We start from the raw sequence: 15935 nt of genomic DNA on the forward strand, positions 1-15935 counted from the left end.
AGGCATCCTTCCTTTGACGGCTATTGCGGTATCATCTGCGAACAGGAAAAACACGCAACCGTCTCCGAGGGGAGGAATGTCGGAAGTGTAAATGCTGTAAAGCAAGGGGTCCAGCAGACTGCCTTGCGGGACTCCTGCTGGGATGGAAAACGTGTCTGAAAGACAACCATTCAACGATACCTTAAACGACCTTTGCTGGAGGTAGTTACGGGTGATTTTAACCAGATGTAATGGAAAGTTGAAGTTACAGAGTTTGTATACAAGCCCATTGTGCCAGACATTATCAAACGCTTTCTCAACGTCTAACAAGGCCATGGCTGTGGACTTGGATACAGCTTTGTTACTTCGGATGTTATTCATCACCCGCACTAGCTGGTGATTGGTGGAGTGCCCCTTTCTGAACCCAAACTGTTCCGGAAGGAGAATGTTATCTTCCTCGACAAACTTGAGCAAACGATTGAGAATTAGTTTCTCGAACAATTTGCTCAGCGCTGAAAGGAGGCTGATTGGTCTGTAGCTTGGAGCTAGCGTTGGGTCCTTCCCGGGTTTGCGGATAGGTATGATTTTCCTTGTCTTCCAGATACTTGGAAAGTAGTGCAGTTCCAAGCATCTGTTGAAGACAGCAGCCAGCAGAGAGTGAACCTTCATGCTGAGATTTTTCAACACTAGGTTGAATATTCCGTCAAACCCGGGGGCCTTCATGTTTTTGGTGCATTTCAGCGCTGAGCAAATCTGTTCCACTGTGATTCTATCCTCCGGAGGGATGGCACAAGGGGAGGAATCAAGGTTGAGTACGCATTGCTCAACCTGAACTTCGAGCGGACTTTGGATGTTGGAGCCAAGCAAGTGCGATTTGGCAATATGCTCACCAATCGCATTTGCTTTCTCCTGAGGGGTGATTATGAGCCGATCGTCATCATTTTCATCTTTTAGTGGCGGAACGGGTTTAGGGTGCGTCTTTAAGACCTTGGCAACTTTCCAGAATGGTCTGGAGCGGTCGTCCAGATTCTGGACAAGCCGCCCGAAACTTTCGTTCCGGAGTGAGACCATTCTGGAAGCAATCTCCTTGTTCAGATCGGCCATTTCACGTTTCATCGCTGGATCTCCAGTCCTCTGAAACTGGCGTCTACGAACATTTCTCAGGCGAATTAAGAGTTGGGTGTGGGAATCAATAGCAATAAACTTACCCCTCATAGGAACTCGTCGGACGCACGCCTCGTCAGCCACGGTTATGGCTTGGTGGAGTTCCTCCAACGCTCGGTCGATGTCCTCAACGGTGTCAAGCGGCGGGTTGTCGATGATGTGCCTGTCTACTACGCGTCCAAAACTGGGCCCAGTTTACGCGATGATAGTCCTTGCGCAGGCTTGAAGCAGGAGCCACGTTGCAGCCTAGCTCAGACACCACCGGTTGGTGGTCGGAACTGAGTTCGTTCAAGGCTACCGGCTTGGACAAGCCGATATTTGTCAGGAACAGGTCTAGCGTCGATGGATTGCCCGCCGGTGAGATAAATGTTGGCTCATCCGAGAACCAAATGGAGTACAGCCCATGCTGTGAGTGGTCGAACAGCAGACGACCGTTCTGGTTCTGCCTGTAGTTAAGCCAGGCCTCATGGCGCGCGTTTAGATCTCCTCCTACTACGAAGCGGGAATCGTTACGAGTGATGGTGGACAGGTCCTTCTTAAATTTAGCCGCTAGTCCACTGCTGGCGGCACACTGTCGAGGGCAGTAGACGGCGATGAACTGGACGTATCCAGTCGACGACTCCACCTCCACACCAAGGGCCTCGATGATAGAGGTGCGGATATGGGACAGAGTGTGGTATTTTATTCCTTTCTTGACGACGACCGCAACACCACCCCCCCTGGAGCTGGTGCGATCAAGCCGGATAATGTTGTGGTCAGGCAACCAGAAGCTGTCGCCGGACTTTAGATGGGTCTCGGTTAGAAGGCCCACGTCGATGCTGTGCTTGCGGAGGAAGTCGGCAAGCTCAATCTTTTTTGCTCTTACAGAGCAAGCATTCCAGGTGACGATAGTTAGCGGTTTAGACGCCATACTGGATGATGAACTTACCGAGCACTTGGATCTGTTCGGGCTTATTGCGGCACTTACGAAGAGCACCGGACATGTTGACGAAAATTTCCATCAGTTCATCCGCTGAGAACAGATCGGGGTTGTTGTTTTGCGCTGTTGGTTGTCTCCAGAATCCAGGGGGGGATGGAGAGCTTTGGCCAGCAGAATCACCGGAAGTTGCTTGAGCGGAATGCACCCGCGAATTCACTTGCCTTTGCTGAGGAGCACGAAGGGGCGGGAAATCCTCCGTCCGAAATGCCGGGACTTTGTCCTTCTTGCGTCCTGGTTGGTTGTTAGTTGCCGCCTGTTTTCGGATGCGTTTGAAGTCCTCGCGTTTGGAGCACTGTCTGTCGGAACCGTGATGAGCACCACCACAGTTGGCGCATTTTAACGCCACGGCTCCATCCGCAGGGCAGTTAGAAGTGGCGTGTTCTTGAGCGCAGTTGCTACAGCGTGGCTTGATGTTGCAGTTGCGAGTGCCGTGTCCAAAGTTCAGACATCGTTGGCACTGGGTCACATCGCGATGGCCTCCACGGTATGGCTCCCATCGTACGATTATGGAGTAGATTGAGCGGATAGCCTGCAGTGCATCAGCGTCACCGTCCCTTTCTGGAAGTGCACCAGGAAAAGACAATCCGGGTACGTCTTCACGTTTTCGTCTCTCCTCGTCATCCGAAAGACAGCGATTGGGGCCAGCTTGTACCGGTCCTTGAGTTCTTCTTCGATCGCCTTGGGATCAACATCCGGCAGACCCCTGATGACTACCTTGAAGGGCTTTTCACCGGGGATGTCGTGCGTTAAGTATTCCGCATTGGAATCCTTCAGGAATTTGACTGCGATTTCGTATTCCGCTTTCGTCCGGAGCATCACCTTAGTGCCGATCCTGCTGATCTTGTACTCAGCTGCGATGCCCAGCGATGCGAAATCGCCAATGAGCGTCTTGAGTGGGACTACCTTCACCACCAGTGGAGGAAGCTTGATTTTCGCCGCACTCGGGCCGACAGAATTCTCGGTTTCGACGGCGTCGCCGAAATCACCGATGTCACTGGCGTTCGTCGCGGTAACATCGTCGCGTCCGCTCGTACCATCGGACTGTCCTTGGTTCTTCTTCCTCTTTTTTGTCCGCTTCACCGGGACTGGGTTGGTATTTCCAACATCGGTGGGCACAGTAGCGTACCTATTTGAGGTAGGTACCGAGCTACCCTCACCAATGTTCTTCTTCTCCGCTTGCTCACGAAGTCGGCTCCGAGAGCGCTGTCTTCCCATCACGCGATGCGACCGACACTACTGACGACGCGACGTGCAGTATATCTGCGAACGTTTGTAACAAACTATAGATTTATCGAACAACTCGACAAAGCGAGCAAAGACCGAACTGAACTGCTTGACGTTCAAGCAGAGAGATGATGAGCAAAAGCACGACATCAGCGCTGTTTAATACTTCGTTTCAGGTTCAAGCAGACCGATGTGCAACCAAACCTGATACGATTTCCCGCCGTTTTTTTATGAATGGGGCGGAGCAAAAAGTTTCTTTTGTGCAGAATATGTAAAAAAGGATGGACTTTGGATGTTAATATAATTGCATATATAGAGGTACCAGATATGTTTTACAGTCAGTTGTTGGTAATCCATCGAGTGTATGTCTCCTGTCAAGCAATTGTTTTTTTGAAAATGCTGGCTCTGCATGTAAAAAATTAATTGTTTATACATAATTGTGGTTTACTTAAAATTTATTTCCCGGAAAAAAATGATCGTCAGAGTCCATGTCTTTTTCGGGTTATTGTTAAGAGGGGAGGGGGAGAGGTAGTTAAGGAGGAGGGGGTTTTACATGCACATTTTTCAAGTCTCATTCCTCATTGTGGTGGACACGCCGTGATCCACGTTTAGCCGCTGACCGAGTCCTAGCAAGGGCATGACCTAGTGCCACGCCGTCCGAAGCGGGAATGAGCAGAGGCAGGAGAGCAGCGCTGATTTATACCTTTTCAGGTTCAAGCAGAATGATGTGCAACCAAGTGGTATTCGTTTATGATGACTGGGTTTGGGAAAAAGGCTTATTTCATGAAAAAAGTGATAAAATTATCATTTGTACATTTTCAATAGTTTAATTACAGAAAAATTGGAAAATATTTATCTCAGCAGGTTCGTAATGTAGTATCCTATCGATTGGCGTATTTGAATTTCAATTTCATCTATAAATGACAAAGTTACAAGCGTTTAAAACCTAACACTTCTTCACCACACATATTTTTTGATTTGCACCCCAGTATAGTCGACAAAGACGTAGTTCTACGTCAAAAGACAACAAATTATCGCCGACTTCGGTCATTGTTACCGAAATCTCAATAGCTGAAGTGTTCGGTAAAATTTAGGCAGATCAGTGACAAGATTTGATCATTTGAATAAGGTTGAACATGGGGCCTCCCTTAACTCAGTCGGTAAAGGTGCAGCTACAAATCAAGACCATGCAGGAGCCGACTGGATTCGATTCCCGATCCGGTTTAGGAAATGTCCCGGTCAAAAAATGTCTCGACTTCCCTGGGCATTGAGTATGATTGTACACACTGACCACACAATTATAAATCAGTCAGTCTTGTGTGTTAATCAAATGGAAGTGATCCAGAATTGTGAGGTGTACTTGTCACACAATAATACTAATGCAAAAATGGTACTGGTTTAGACTGATAGAAGTTTGCTGTCCTAGTTCTGAATGACAAGACTTTTTGTATCTAGCTCAAAAAAATAACTAACCACTAGTGCCTTTTTACACTAATGGCTTGCTTAAGTCGACATCTCGACTAGATAGAAGGTTGCTGTCAACAAGATCTGTTGTATAGTGGACAGCTCAGTTCTAAATTCTCACGCCAGGCCCGGCGAGTATACGATTTGACTTATAATTACTTGCTTTAAGTCGAAACCTCAACTAGCTAGATGGTTGCTGTTTTTGGCAAAGTTGATTTATTGTATGGTAACTAATTTAGTTGAAAATTTCTTAACCAGTCTACAAACTGACTTGCTACCTTTTTCCAAGTTGTTCTGATGTAAGAGACCTATTGGATGGTGCACAGTTTATTTCAGACTTCTGTCACCAAGTACAGGTGTCTTTGAAATAATAATTCTTTAAATCGAAATTGGTTTGTCTTTAACTTTTATTTCATCTGCTGTTTTGGGACTGCAGTCGTTACTTGTGGAAAGATTTATTTAAAAGATTACACAAATGTAACGTATTGGCTTGTAACGTATTGATTTGTCAGTATACGATTTCATGGTATCCATCAGCGAAAGCAAGCCGGACAAAGACTTATCAAAATGGTACCATAATTCAAATATAACCCTATGTCTTGTGTAAACGTGGATGGATCAGCTCAAACTCACAAAAATATGTTAATATGAAACAAATTAATTTACGTTAAATTTATTGAATTACAGCGTTCGCTATTTGATAGATGTTTGTTTGAACACATATAGAGGAAAAACTCAAATGAGATTCAGTTTATCTGTCATAATTTTGCAACATTGAAATTTAATAATGTGGTGTGACGTACTTATATGTATTATAAACCGGTTTGTTATGTGAAATGCATTTTAGATAGCGAATTTTCACTCCGGTTACTTTACAGAAGGACCTGAAAATCGGTTGTACATGTTTGGAACCTAATTTTGAATGGGATAGGAACTGTATTTTGAAATATAAAAATTCAATTCAATCATAATGAATGTCCTCTAATTTCAAAAATTTTGATTTGAATGTTTGTTTATTTATCCAAATCAATAATTTTGTCATTATTAATTAAATTAATTAGCAACAAAAACAAACTCGTAGTTCTACGTGCTTGAGACACAACCCTTAATTTTTTCAGTTCAAAATCTTTCAGTAGGGGGACCTTCAAGGGTAATATCTAAAATATATATTAAAAAAACCGTTTTTCGGAATTGATGTAGCATACCATAGATTTGATTGATTTTAAGAATTTCGTTCTACAACAAACTTTGCATGTTAGTATATTGCATTCGTTAAAAATCCCTATATTTTTACTTTTCTCTGAAGCTCGTCGAAAAAACTCCCCCCCATCATCGTCCATTGCGCTGAGGAAAAATGGCCTGCTATTCCAACTTGTATCCCAAGCAACAACTATTCCCATCGGGAAACCATACAATCTATCTCGGTCTCTGTTCGGTAGTCGGTTGCTTGCTTGCTTGGTTGGGCGTCTTCATCGCCATTGCTGAGTTGCAATGTAGCCAGACCCAGCAGAAGATGAATGGCAGAAGTTATTTTGAGTCAATTAGGTTTTTCCATTGTTGTTGCAGGCGCTTTTTTTTTTCGATCCAAAACCTTCCCCACCATCGCCGCAGTCAGTCAGTCAGTCGATAATTAATCCACGGAAGGAACCTCTCCATCTCCATGACGAAGCGCTAGTGCTGCGGCCGAGTGCCGAGTGGATAACAGTAATAAAGTGATTTGGTTTTTTCCTGCTTCTTCTGTCGCTCCAATAGTGAACTATGTATTGCGTATCGATTCTGAGATGAGCCGAGGCAAAATTGATCGTTAACCATGACAATGGAATTAACCCCTCCAATCTAACGCTGGCTTTAATGGGTAATGGGCTGCTGGTTCCCCCTTTTTTTCTAGTCCTATCGAAAACTGCTGTGACGTTGTTTGTTCGCTCCAGTGGAGCGTCATCCAACCTTCCCACTACCATGTTTTGCGCCGCGCGTAACTATGGATGCTGGATGTGGATAATATAGCAACCCCGGAGGATGATGAGGCACCGTAAACAAAGCCAGCGTTAAATGATACCAATAAAGAAGTCACCTCCGGTATTGTACGACGGTCGGACGGACGAAGGCACCCAGACAAACCAGAAAAAGGCTTTGACTAAAAGGTCTGAGTGCGAACAAAAAATAAATAAATAGGAAGGCAGAATAAACACAATAAACGTTAACCTTTCTTTCGTTTGAGAAAACAACAACTATATGTAGTAGGCGCTGAGAGGAAACACGTTCACATGTGACAGGCCCCAAAGTTTGCATTGAACCTACAACAACAACAACAACAACACGGCAAGCTCGCGCAAAAGTTGTGCTGTGCTCATTTGAAACCCATCTCGCCGGAGAACGAAGAAGAGAGAAAGAGGAAGAACAGGCAAAAAGCCACCACAACACACAGCTCTAATGCCAACTAAGATGAATGTTAGCTACATATAACGCTTCATACCTGCCTCGTGGATCATTGGATGGATGTGTGCCGCCGAGATATAAAGGCATAATAAAATCGCATTTGTTTAAACACACACCTCATGTTACTGACGTTGGTTGGTTGGTGGTGGTGATTTGTTGACGTTCGGCTTTCAGTTATTAACATTTTACCTTCCTTGTACCTGTGTGCACAATTATTGTGGCTGTGAGCCTATTTTTCTCGGTTGTTTTGAAAAATGTGAACATCTCTAGCTGCGTGTGCGAAAGGTTGACTGTTTGCAAACGGAAAGTGCGGTTCTTGATGTTGTTAAGTGGGGTGGGTAGGTAAGCGAATCATGGATCTGTTTGTTTGCATAGTAGGTAGTTGGATGGTCGAACACTTTTGGAGCACATGAAGGTGTTCACAGCACTTGGTTATGGAATTTTTGAGTTTAAGACTGCCGAAGAGAGACGCATTAGCCTTCCGAACAGCTCTGGCACTCTAGGCTGACCTAGACTGGTGATTGTAGAAAACCGAAGGATTTAATTTTGAGGTTTAGACAAAAATAACCTCAAGTATTTGAGGTAATGTAATGATGATAACAAATCTCAAAATGCCATTGAGAGAATCTTTTGGAATTTTCTTGGGATTATCATAAAACTCTCCTTAGAACACTTCAATTAACAAATTCGCAAGTATAAGGAGTCGTAAACAGGGTTAGTGTATTCAGTTTAAATGTGTGTTAACATAAAAGCAGGTTAGGCTATTCTCTCTTCGCTCCGTCGCTTCATTGGTCTTTCTTTCAAGCTTCGGTGAAGCGGACGAGTGGAAAAACGCTTGACTTTGATAAAGCCCGATTCAAAGTAAATTTGGACGCATTCAAGTGATCATAACTCAAGATTCAAACAACATACACGGTTGATCAAAACGTCAAACAAAAGGGTATTTATTCAGCTTTCAAACGATATATAACAAGTTATTACATTTTACCGTTTCGAACGAACTGTCGCACTTTACTTGTGATCGATGCCATCATGATCTGCACAGTCGCTTGACACTGTACCAGCGAACTTATTCCACTTTAAACGTATTTGTTGTGCATAGCATTTGTCACTTCTTCCTCAAAGTTTTCGCTTGACAATTGCCCTATATTTTTCGATCGGTCTAAACTCAGGGCAATTCGGAGGATTAATCTCTTTGGCGACGAAATTACCATTGTTTGCAGCATACCATTCTAGTACCTCCTTAGAGTAGTGGCAGCTGGCTAGATCCGGCCAAAACATAACGTTGGTCTTGTGTTGCCGAATGAAGGGTAAAATCCGGTTTTCCAGACACTCTTTAATGTAAACCTTCGACGTCATTGTGTGAGATGTGATGAAAACCTTGGTTTTAAGGCCACAACTGCAGATTCCTTGCCAAATCATTACTTTCCGAGCAAACTTATCAGCAAAAACAAATTTATACCTGGAAGGGACATCCCCACGACCAGTTGGCAGGTAAAATTTTCGTCCGTGGATTTGTTTATAATCCATTTTGACATATGTTTCGTCATCCATTAAAATACAGCCATCAAATTTCGTCAAAACTCGTTCGTATAGTAATCGTGCTCGCTTTTTGGCCACTGAATTTTGTTGCAGGGAGCGATTCGGATGTTTACTGGCACAAAAAGACTTATATCCTTCTCTTGAATCTTGATCGTACCTGTTACGCACGGTGGAAAAGTTGGAATCGTATTTCTTTGCCAAATCCCGTATGGAGACACCTGGGTTGCTTTTCACGTACCTCAATACCTTTCTCCTCAGCTCTTTGTCCCTAGTGCCACTTTTATGATAGATGCAACGTTTGATTACAAGACTCACCGTTGACTTTGGGAATTTTAACACTTTTGCTATTTTTGAGGCAGACCTCGAAGGGTTCTCTAGATGTTTGTGCACAAATAATTTTCTTTTCTCAAGTTCCATGATCCGTAATTTCGGGATGCGTCGATCAATCGAGAAAAATTTCACCAATTTCTTCGTCAATAAAACATCAACAAATGCCTGTCAAACGTTTTTTGCTCCAACCAACAGGGGCGCGCGGTGGTGTATTAAACCGTGCGTCCAGATTTACTTTGAATCGAGATTTAGCTTCGTCTTTCGTGAAACACATCAACAGAAGTTTCATGACGTAGGGGAAATGGCTCTAATGTTGGCCTATGGATCTAAGATTGGGCCCATCGCTAAAAATCTGCTATTTATCAATTTTATCTCGTAAACGCGCCATTGGGTCGGTACTATTTTTTGGTCGCTATTGAAAATTTAGTCGATTGCTGAATTTATGTATGGGCCCAAATTAGGGGCACTTAGGCCGACATTACATCTATTTCCCCTATATGGCGGAAAATGAAAATATATATTTAAAGCATTTCTCACATGAAAACACTTGAAGACTACACGATGTTTGTTTAATTTATCTTCCATCCACACATTTACGTAAGAAAAATAGTAACGATAACGAGACATAACGCATATTAAACAAATTGAAAGAGCGGTGATAGAGTGTCGGTGAAAGGGATTGAAAGCCATAATGAGGTTTCGTTGCAATTCGATAATCGACGTTACTTTCATTGAAAGTGATGAGCAAAGCAACGACGCGAAAATCCACAACCAGCTTTTCGTTCTAAGCGTGCTTCTTTTTCATTTTCGTTTCGTGCTGATAGCCTAGCTAGGCGTTATAGAAATGATGGGTTGAACACGTTGTATTTAAGATACAAAACTCCGGTTCATTGTAAAGCTTCGGCAGAGCACTGGACGCAAATACCTAGTTTTATTTCATGTGTTCTAGAATCCGAAGATTGATGTCAAATCATAGGGGACCAAGGGTTGTTAAGACGGCCCTGGTGTACTTATTTTTAGAGCAGGAGTCCTACCAGGTGCGAATCTCTTGCAATAACTCTGTAGTCTGAACTAACTAGACTAGATCCCGGTGAAAACAAATCATCTCTCAAATCGCACAACACTGCCATTGTTCAAAACTTCGCTTGACTTTCGGTTTGAACACGTTTGTTGTTATTCGAGGAAAATTATTCAGCGTTTTTGTTTTTACGGTGAATGGATTTTGAGTTGGTAATCAATTTACATCAAACGAATTTATAATTTCATTGCGCTTGGTGCTGTTAGAGATCGTACCTGTAAATACTTGAAAAACTTGATGGAGCAATACTTCTCCGATTACCACCTCGTGTTTGATTGAACTAATTTAGGTACACTTATTCTGTTATATCTTGGTATTTTTAAAGATAAATAGATAAATTGAACTATACATTCAAATATTGTAGAAATCATCTACCTTTGCCATTGATCAATAAAATATGTTTTAAACCAATTTGATCTTCAAATTTATCAAGTTGCATCACAAGTATTTGAGTACATTTTGTAAAAATTTCAGCCTTTTTTATGAAGGTATTCTGATATATCCGAATATTTTTAAAGACAATTAGATAAATTATACGATTTATGAAATCACCCACCTTTGCCATTGCTAAATAAAATATTGTTTAAATCAAATTGATCCTGAGTGGTGCCGGTTGTGTAGTGGTAAGCGTGATCAAATTTCACCCCAACAGGCCTGAGTTCAGTCCCAGTTGACGCCACCGGGATGTTCTGAGGCATAACATCTCTGAAGGGAAGTAAAGCCGTTGGTCCCCGGCTCATGAGTTGATGGGTCAATAGGTAGGGTCCAGGTGTGGGAGCTGCCTCCCTGGCGTCGGAAGCATTGGTGCTCAGCACGGAAAACAAGATCGACGGAAAACAAATCAAGAACAAAATATGATGCTTGATTTTCACAAGTATTTCATGATGTTCTGTGAAAATTTCAGCCTTTTTGATGAAGATATTCTGATATATCGTGGTATTTTTAAAGATAATTAGATAAATCCACGAACTTCGGCAGAACTTCCCTGAACTTCGCAGGACTTCGCAGGACTTCGCTGAACTTCAGCAGGAGTTCCCTGAACTTTGACGGGCCTTTCCTGAACTACGGCAGGACTTCCCTGAGGTTCGGCAGGCCTTCCCTGAACTTCATCAGGACTTCCCTGATTTCCAAGATTTTTTTTTTTAACTTTATTAGTAGAGGGGTTCTGCCAACAAATTTTGTTACGGAGTTGGCTTACAATTCACATGTACTCAAATAGAAGCAATTAAAACAGATTCCAGTAAAAAGACTAACAATACAGGCAACGAGAAAAAAAAAACAATCTGGTACATCAAAGTTAGGTAGGGTTTTGAAAGAGTTCGGAGCTCCACCGTAGGAGGGGTAATCCCCCGTCCGGTAGAGATGTACCGTCAGCCAAAAGAAAGTTAAAAGGACCTAAATGTTGTTGTATAACCCAGCGTCCTTGAGGAAATAAATAACTGTCGCTAAAGTGGAAGGTTCGTCGCCCAGTATGAGCCTAATGCTGTTGAGAAGTGCGTACTGCTCCCGTAGTTGTTTGTATTGCGGGCACAGGCATAGGATGTGTTCTACCGATGCAGTGGTTCCGCAAACGTAGCACATTCTGTGGAACTGCGTCCCACCAAAACTATGTGAGATCCTTGTATGGCCTGTCCTAAGACGAGAAACCACCTTCTGGTCCCGTAGTTTCGACATATCCATCCACTTGCTCGTCGTTCCTTTGATTCTTCGGATGAAGAGGGATTGGGATTGGCACCATTCAGCTTCCCAGGCTTCCCACATTTTGCTGACTATCCATCGCTTTATGTCCTGTAGTGGCACTTCGTCGGTGTAACGGGGGCCAGCTGGTCCAGACCCTGCAAGACTGTCGGCTTCGCTGTTTCCTGGGATACCGCAGTGCCCAGGGATCCAGGAAAACACCGTGTTCGGAGGTGTGGCCTCCACAATACCCTGTATCCAGGGGTGAGTCATGGTCTCCGATGTAAGGGCTTGTATCACTCTGTACGAATCGAATAGCACCAGTATGGGCCGGTCCGAGGGTGTTGTAACGGCAACAAAGATGGCCGCAGCTTCGGCGGAGAAAACCGAGCATTGTGGTGGTAGGCTGCTACTCATCGGTGCTGAAATTCCAGCTACTCCAATTCCGACGCCGGCTCGGGAAAGTGATCCGTCTGTGTATATGTGGGCATGGGTTGGGTGTTCTCTTCAGCGCTGCAGAGTTATCTCCAGCCTTGAAACAGCTTTTTATCCGACTATCGATTTTTGGTGGAGGTATGCGCCAACTTTTGTCTCCGTACCAGTGGACCTTGGCCACTGGGGGGAGCTCCGAATTGGCAGTCATGCGGAGAAGTCTGTTCCCCTCATCGAGGAGAAAGATCCTGTCATTTCCGGAGATCATTGCGGTAAAGGCAGCGGCTTTCGTTGCAATTGCTGTGGTTATACGATGGCGGAAGGGCAGAATACCCGCTTTGATGCATGCGGCATCGGCGGGCGTTGACGGAAGAAGACCGGAGACAATCCGAACGTAGGTGTTAAAAGTTGGTGCTAGTATCTGCACGAGCTTTTCGGTGGCGATGCACGTCATCTCAAGACCGTACAGTAGGCGACTATCGATGACGGCTCTTGCAACCCGGAAACGAGTGTCACGATTGTTAGACTGGTGGGGGCGATAGATAGTGCGGATCAAGTTGATCCTACTGCGGCAGTCGTTCTTGATCGCCTTAAAGTGCTGCTCGAAGTTGAGGGACCGGTCAACAAGTAACCCCAGAATACGGACCGTTTTCTTCAGTGGTATGGGCTGGCTTTGAACTTTAATAGGTGGCCCGCTGACACGGTGCCGGGATGGACACACGTGGCACCTGACGCTTTTGGTGGCCGAAAGCTGGAAACCTACCGCGCTGGCCCACCTGGCTACAGCAGAGACTGCTGCCTGGGCCTTGATCCTGTTGCGTGCTGCTGTTGGGCTGGTAGTTACGATAAGTACATCGTCTGCATACACGAAAATGTAAACATTTTTCGGCAGTCCTCCGAAAACTCCGTTCATGGCCACAAGGAAGAGGGTAACGGCAATAACTGAACCTTGTGGGACGCCCGTCTCTTCTCTGAAAAGCTGGGACCTCGTGTTGCCCACTGCGACTCTGAAAGAGCGATCGGTCAGGAAATTTTTGATGAAGTGGACCATGGGTCCACACAGCCCCCAGTTGACAAGCTGCTCTAAGACGAGGGGCGTCCACGTCCTGTTGAAGGCCTTCGATATATCCAGCGAGACGATCTCGGTGTGGAGACCGCTATCGTTGGCACTCTTGAGGACCTCCCCTAATGTTGCAAAATAAGATGACGTTCCGTACCCTTGACGGAAGGCGTGCTGTCGATGGTCTAGCAGGTTTTCGGCTTCAAGGAAATGCTTTAGTCTCCTATTGACCATTCGCTCCAGGACCTTGGCCATACAGCATGTCAAGGCTATTGGCCGGAACTTGCTAGCTTCACGGGTTGTTTCATTGGCTTTTGGGATGGGAATGACTAAGCTCTGAGACGCTGGATACGAGTTGGTGAGCCAGAGCTTGTTCAAAAGCTCCAGCATCCGTAGCTGGCCTGGCGTTGGTAACGTCTTGAGTAGAGGGTACCCGATTTCGTCGGGACCCGCTGACTTTCCGTTGCTGCAGCGGAGGGCATGCTGCAATTCCTGCCAGGAGAATGCCTGGTTGATGTCCGAGTTTCCAGCGTCAGAAGAAACAGAAAAACTTGCAATGGATGACGTCGAAGGCTTAGCTTTCCGCTTGAATTCGTCTTCGTACCTCTCGATGGCTGCGAGATCGGCAAAGTACGAGCCGAGTTCGTCCGCTACAATTGCAGGGTCAGAAACAGCTTCACCGTTAATCTGTACGTGGAGCGGTGTCATGCGCCGTTTCCCACTGAGGGCATAAGTCGGCCGAAGACTGTGACGAATTCATTCCTTCCAGAAAGTCCATCCAGCTGGTTCGTTTGGCGGCACGGATTTCTTGCCGGCATTGATTGTGCGATTCATGGTAGTGACGGAGCGCGTCCTCGCGGTCGGGATGTCCGATAGGAAGGCGCTTTACACGGCGAAGTGCTTTACGCCGGGCTTTAACGGCTTTCGTATCTTCATTCCACCAGCGTAGCGCTTTTCGCCCCAATTTCAAGAATTGAAATGAAAAGACTTCCCTGAACTTCACAAAGACTTCCCTGAACTTCGGCAGAACTTCCCTGAACTTCGGTAAAACTTCTCTGAACTTCGGCAGGAGTTCTCTGAACATTCGTAGGACTTCCCTATAGTTCGGAAAAACTTCCCTGAACATCGGCAGAACTTCCCTGAACTTCACAAAGACTTCCCTGAACTTCGGAAGCACTTTCCTGAACTTCGGCAGGGCTTACCTGGACTTCATCAAGACTACGCTGAAGTTCGGCAGGCCTTCCCTGAACTACGGCAAGACTTCCCTGAGCATTAGTCAGACTACCCTGAACTTGGAATCTTGGGATTGAAGTTGTCATTTCAGTAGTAGAATTATTATAATTATACAATAATATTGTGTTTACGAATATGTTCAAAATTTCAATACTTTCCAATACTTGTTGGTATTGGTGCATTTCGAATTTGGATGTGGTTTGAACGGGTGTGGATTCAGTGTCAATGGAAAGTATTAACTTCCACCTTAAGCGGCAGATGACGCGATTGTACCGGTCTCATAGCGTTCGTATGAGAAAATGGAAGAGTTGTAAGTCTTCTTGATTTGTTGTCTTCGCTTATATCTAAATATGTAATGTATTATACATACATTTGTATCAGTTTTATGGCTATCAGAAAAATCGCCTATTCACTTTGGTTTTAACATCTTTAAAAGATTTAATTCTTAATCTGTTGACACAAATATCATCACCGATTTTTTTTAAAGTCCGTGCATTTCGTAGTTGCTCCTCCGTGATTGATCAGAACCACGTAGATGGTGCATGGGATTAGTTTCTTCGATGTACAAGCTCACTAATTCAATCTATTTATAGATCAATCACAGCGCCGGCCACGTCCTTACGGTCTTTTGGGGAGGAAATGATGATTAGTTCGATGTCCGTTGTTAGTTGTTACATCGAATACAACTCTTCATCTCCACGGCTTTCACGGGGAGGATAGTTGTGTTAGTGAGGTGGGTTATTTTTAGACCAGGATTCAACTGTGGTAAGTGATGCGATCGGTTGGTTAAAGCAGAATTCGTTTTTCATTTAAATCTAGTGGGGATAGAATAAGGCAAAGTGAAAAATTGCAAGGAAGGGGACGGGTCTGGGATTGAACTCCCGACCTTCTGCTCAGTAATCAGAAACGGTAACCACTGTGATGTTGACGTAGGACTACGTCTGTGATTTCTATATGGGGGTACACTTTGTGAAAGTCGAAAATGGAACATGTAGCAAAATTATGAAAGATTTTGAACGTTAATAACTCAGCTGCCTCTGGACCAATTTCAATAATGTTATCACCAATCTATCAGAAACATTTCCACGCATCTGTTAAATTTAAGGTTTTATCATTTTTCAAAATGTCACTACTGAAAATTGCATGAATGTGTAACTGTTTCTATGATAATTAAAATTATCATCGATTGCCTGCGAAAATCGATTTCCCTAACACAGATTTCAAAGCTGAATCCCATCCATTCTCACCAAACGGTGTTTATTCAATCACCGCGTGGTGAGTAGTGGTGTTCTCCAGTACACAACGAAAGGCTGCCTGCAAGCAACGATCTGCAGCTC

Source organism: Ochlerotatus camptorhynchus, unplaced genomic scaffold (assembly GCF_037179485.1).
Source record: "Ochlerotatus camptorhynchus isolate MF236.1 unplaced genomic scaffold, CSIRO-AGI_Acam_v1.1 ptg000084l, whole genome shotgun sequence".
Classification (NCBI taxonomy): domain Eukaryota; kingdom Metazoa; phylum Arthropoda; class Insecta; order Diptera; family Culicidae; genus Ochlerotatus; species Ochlerotatus camptorhynchus.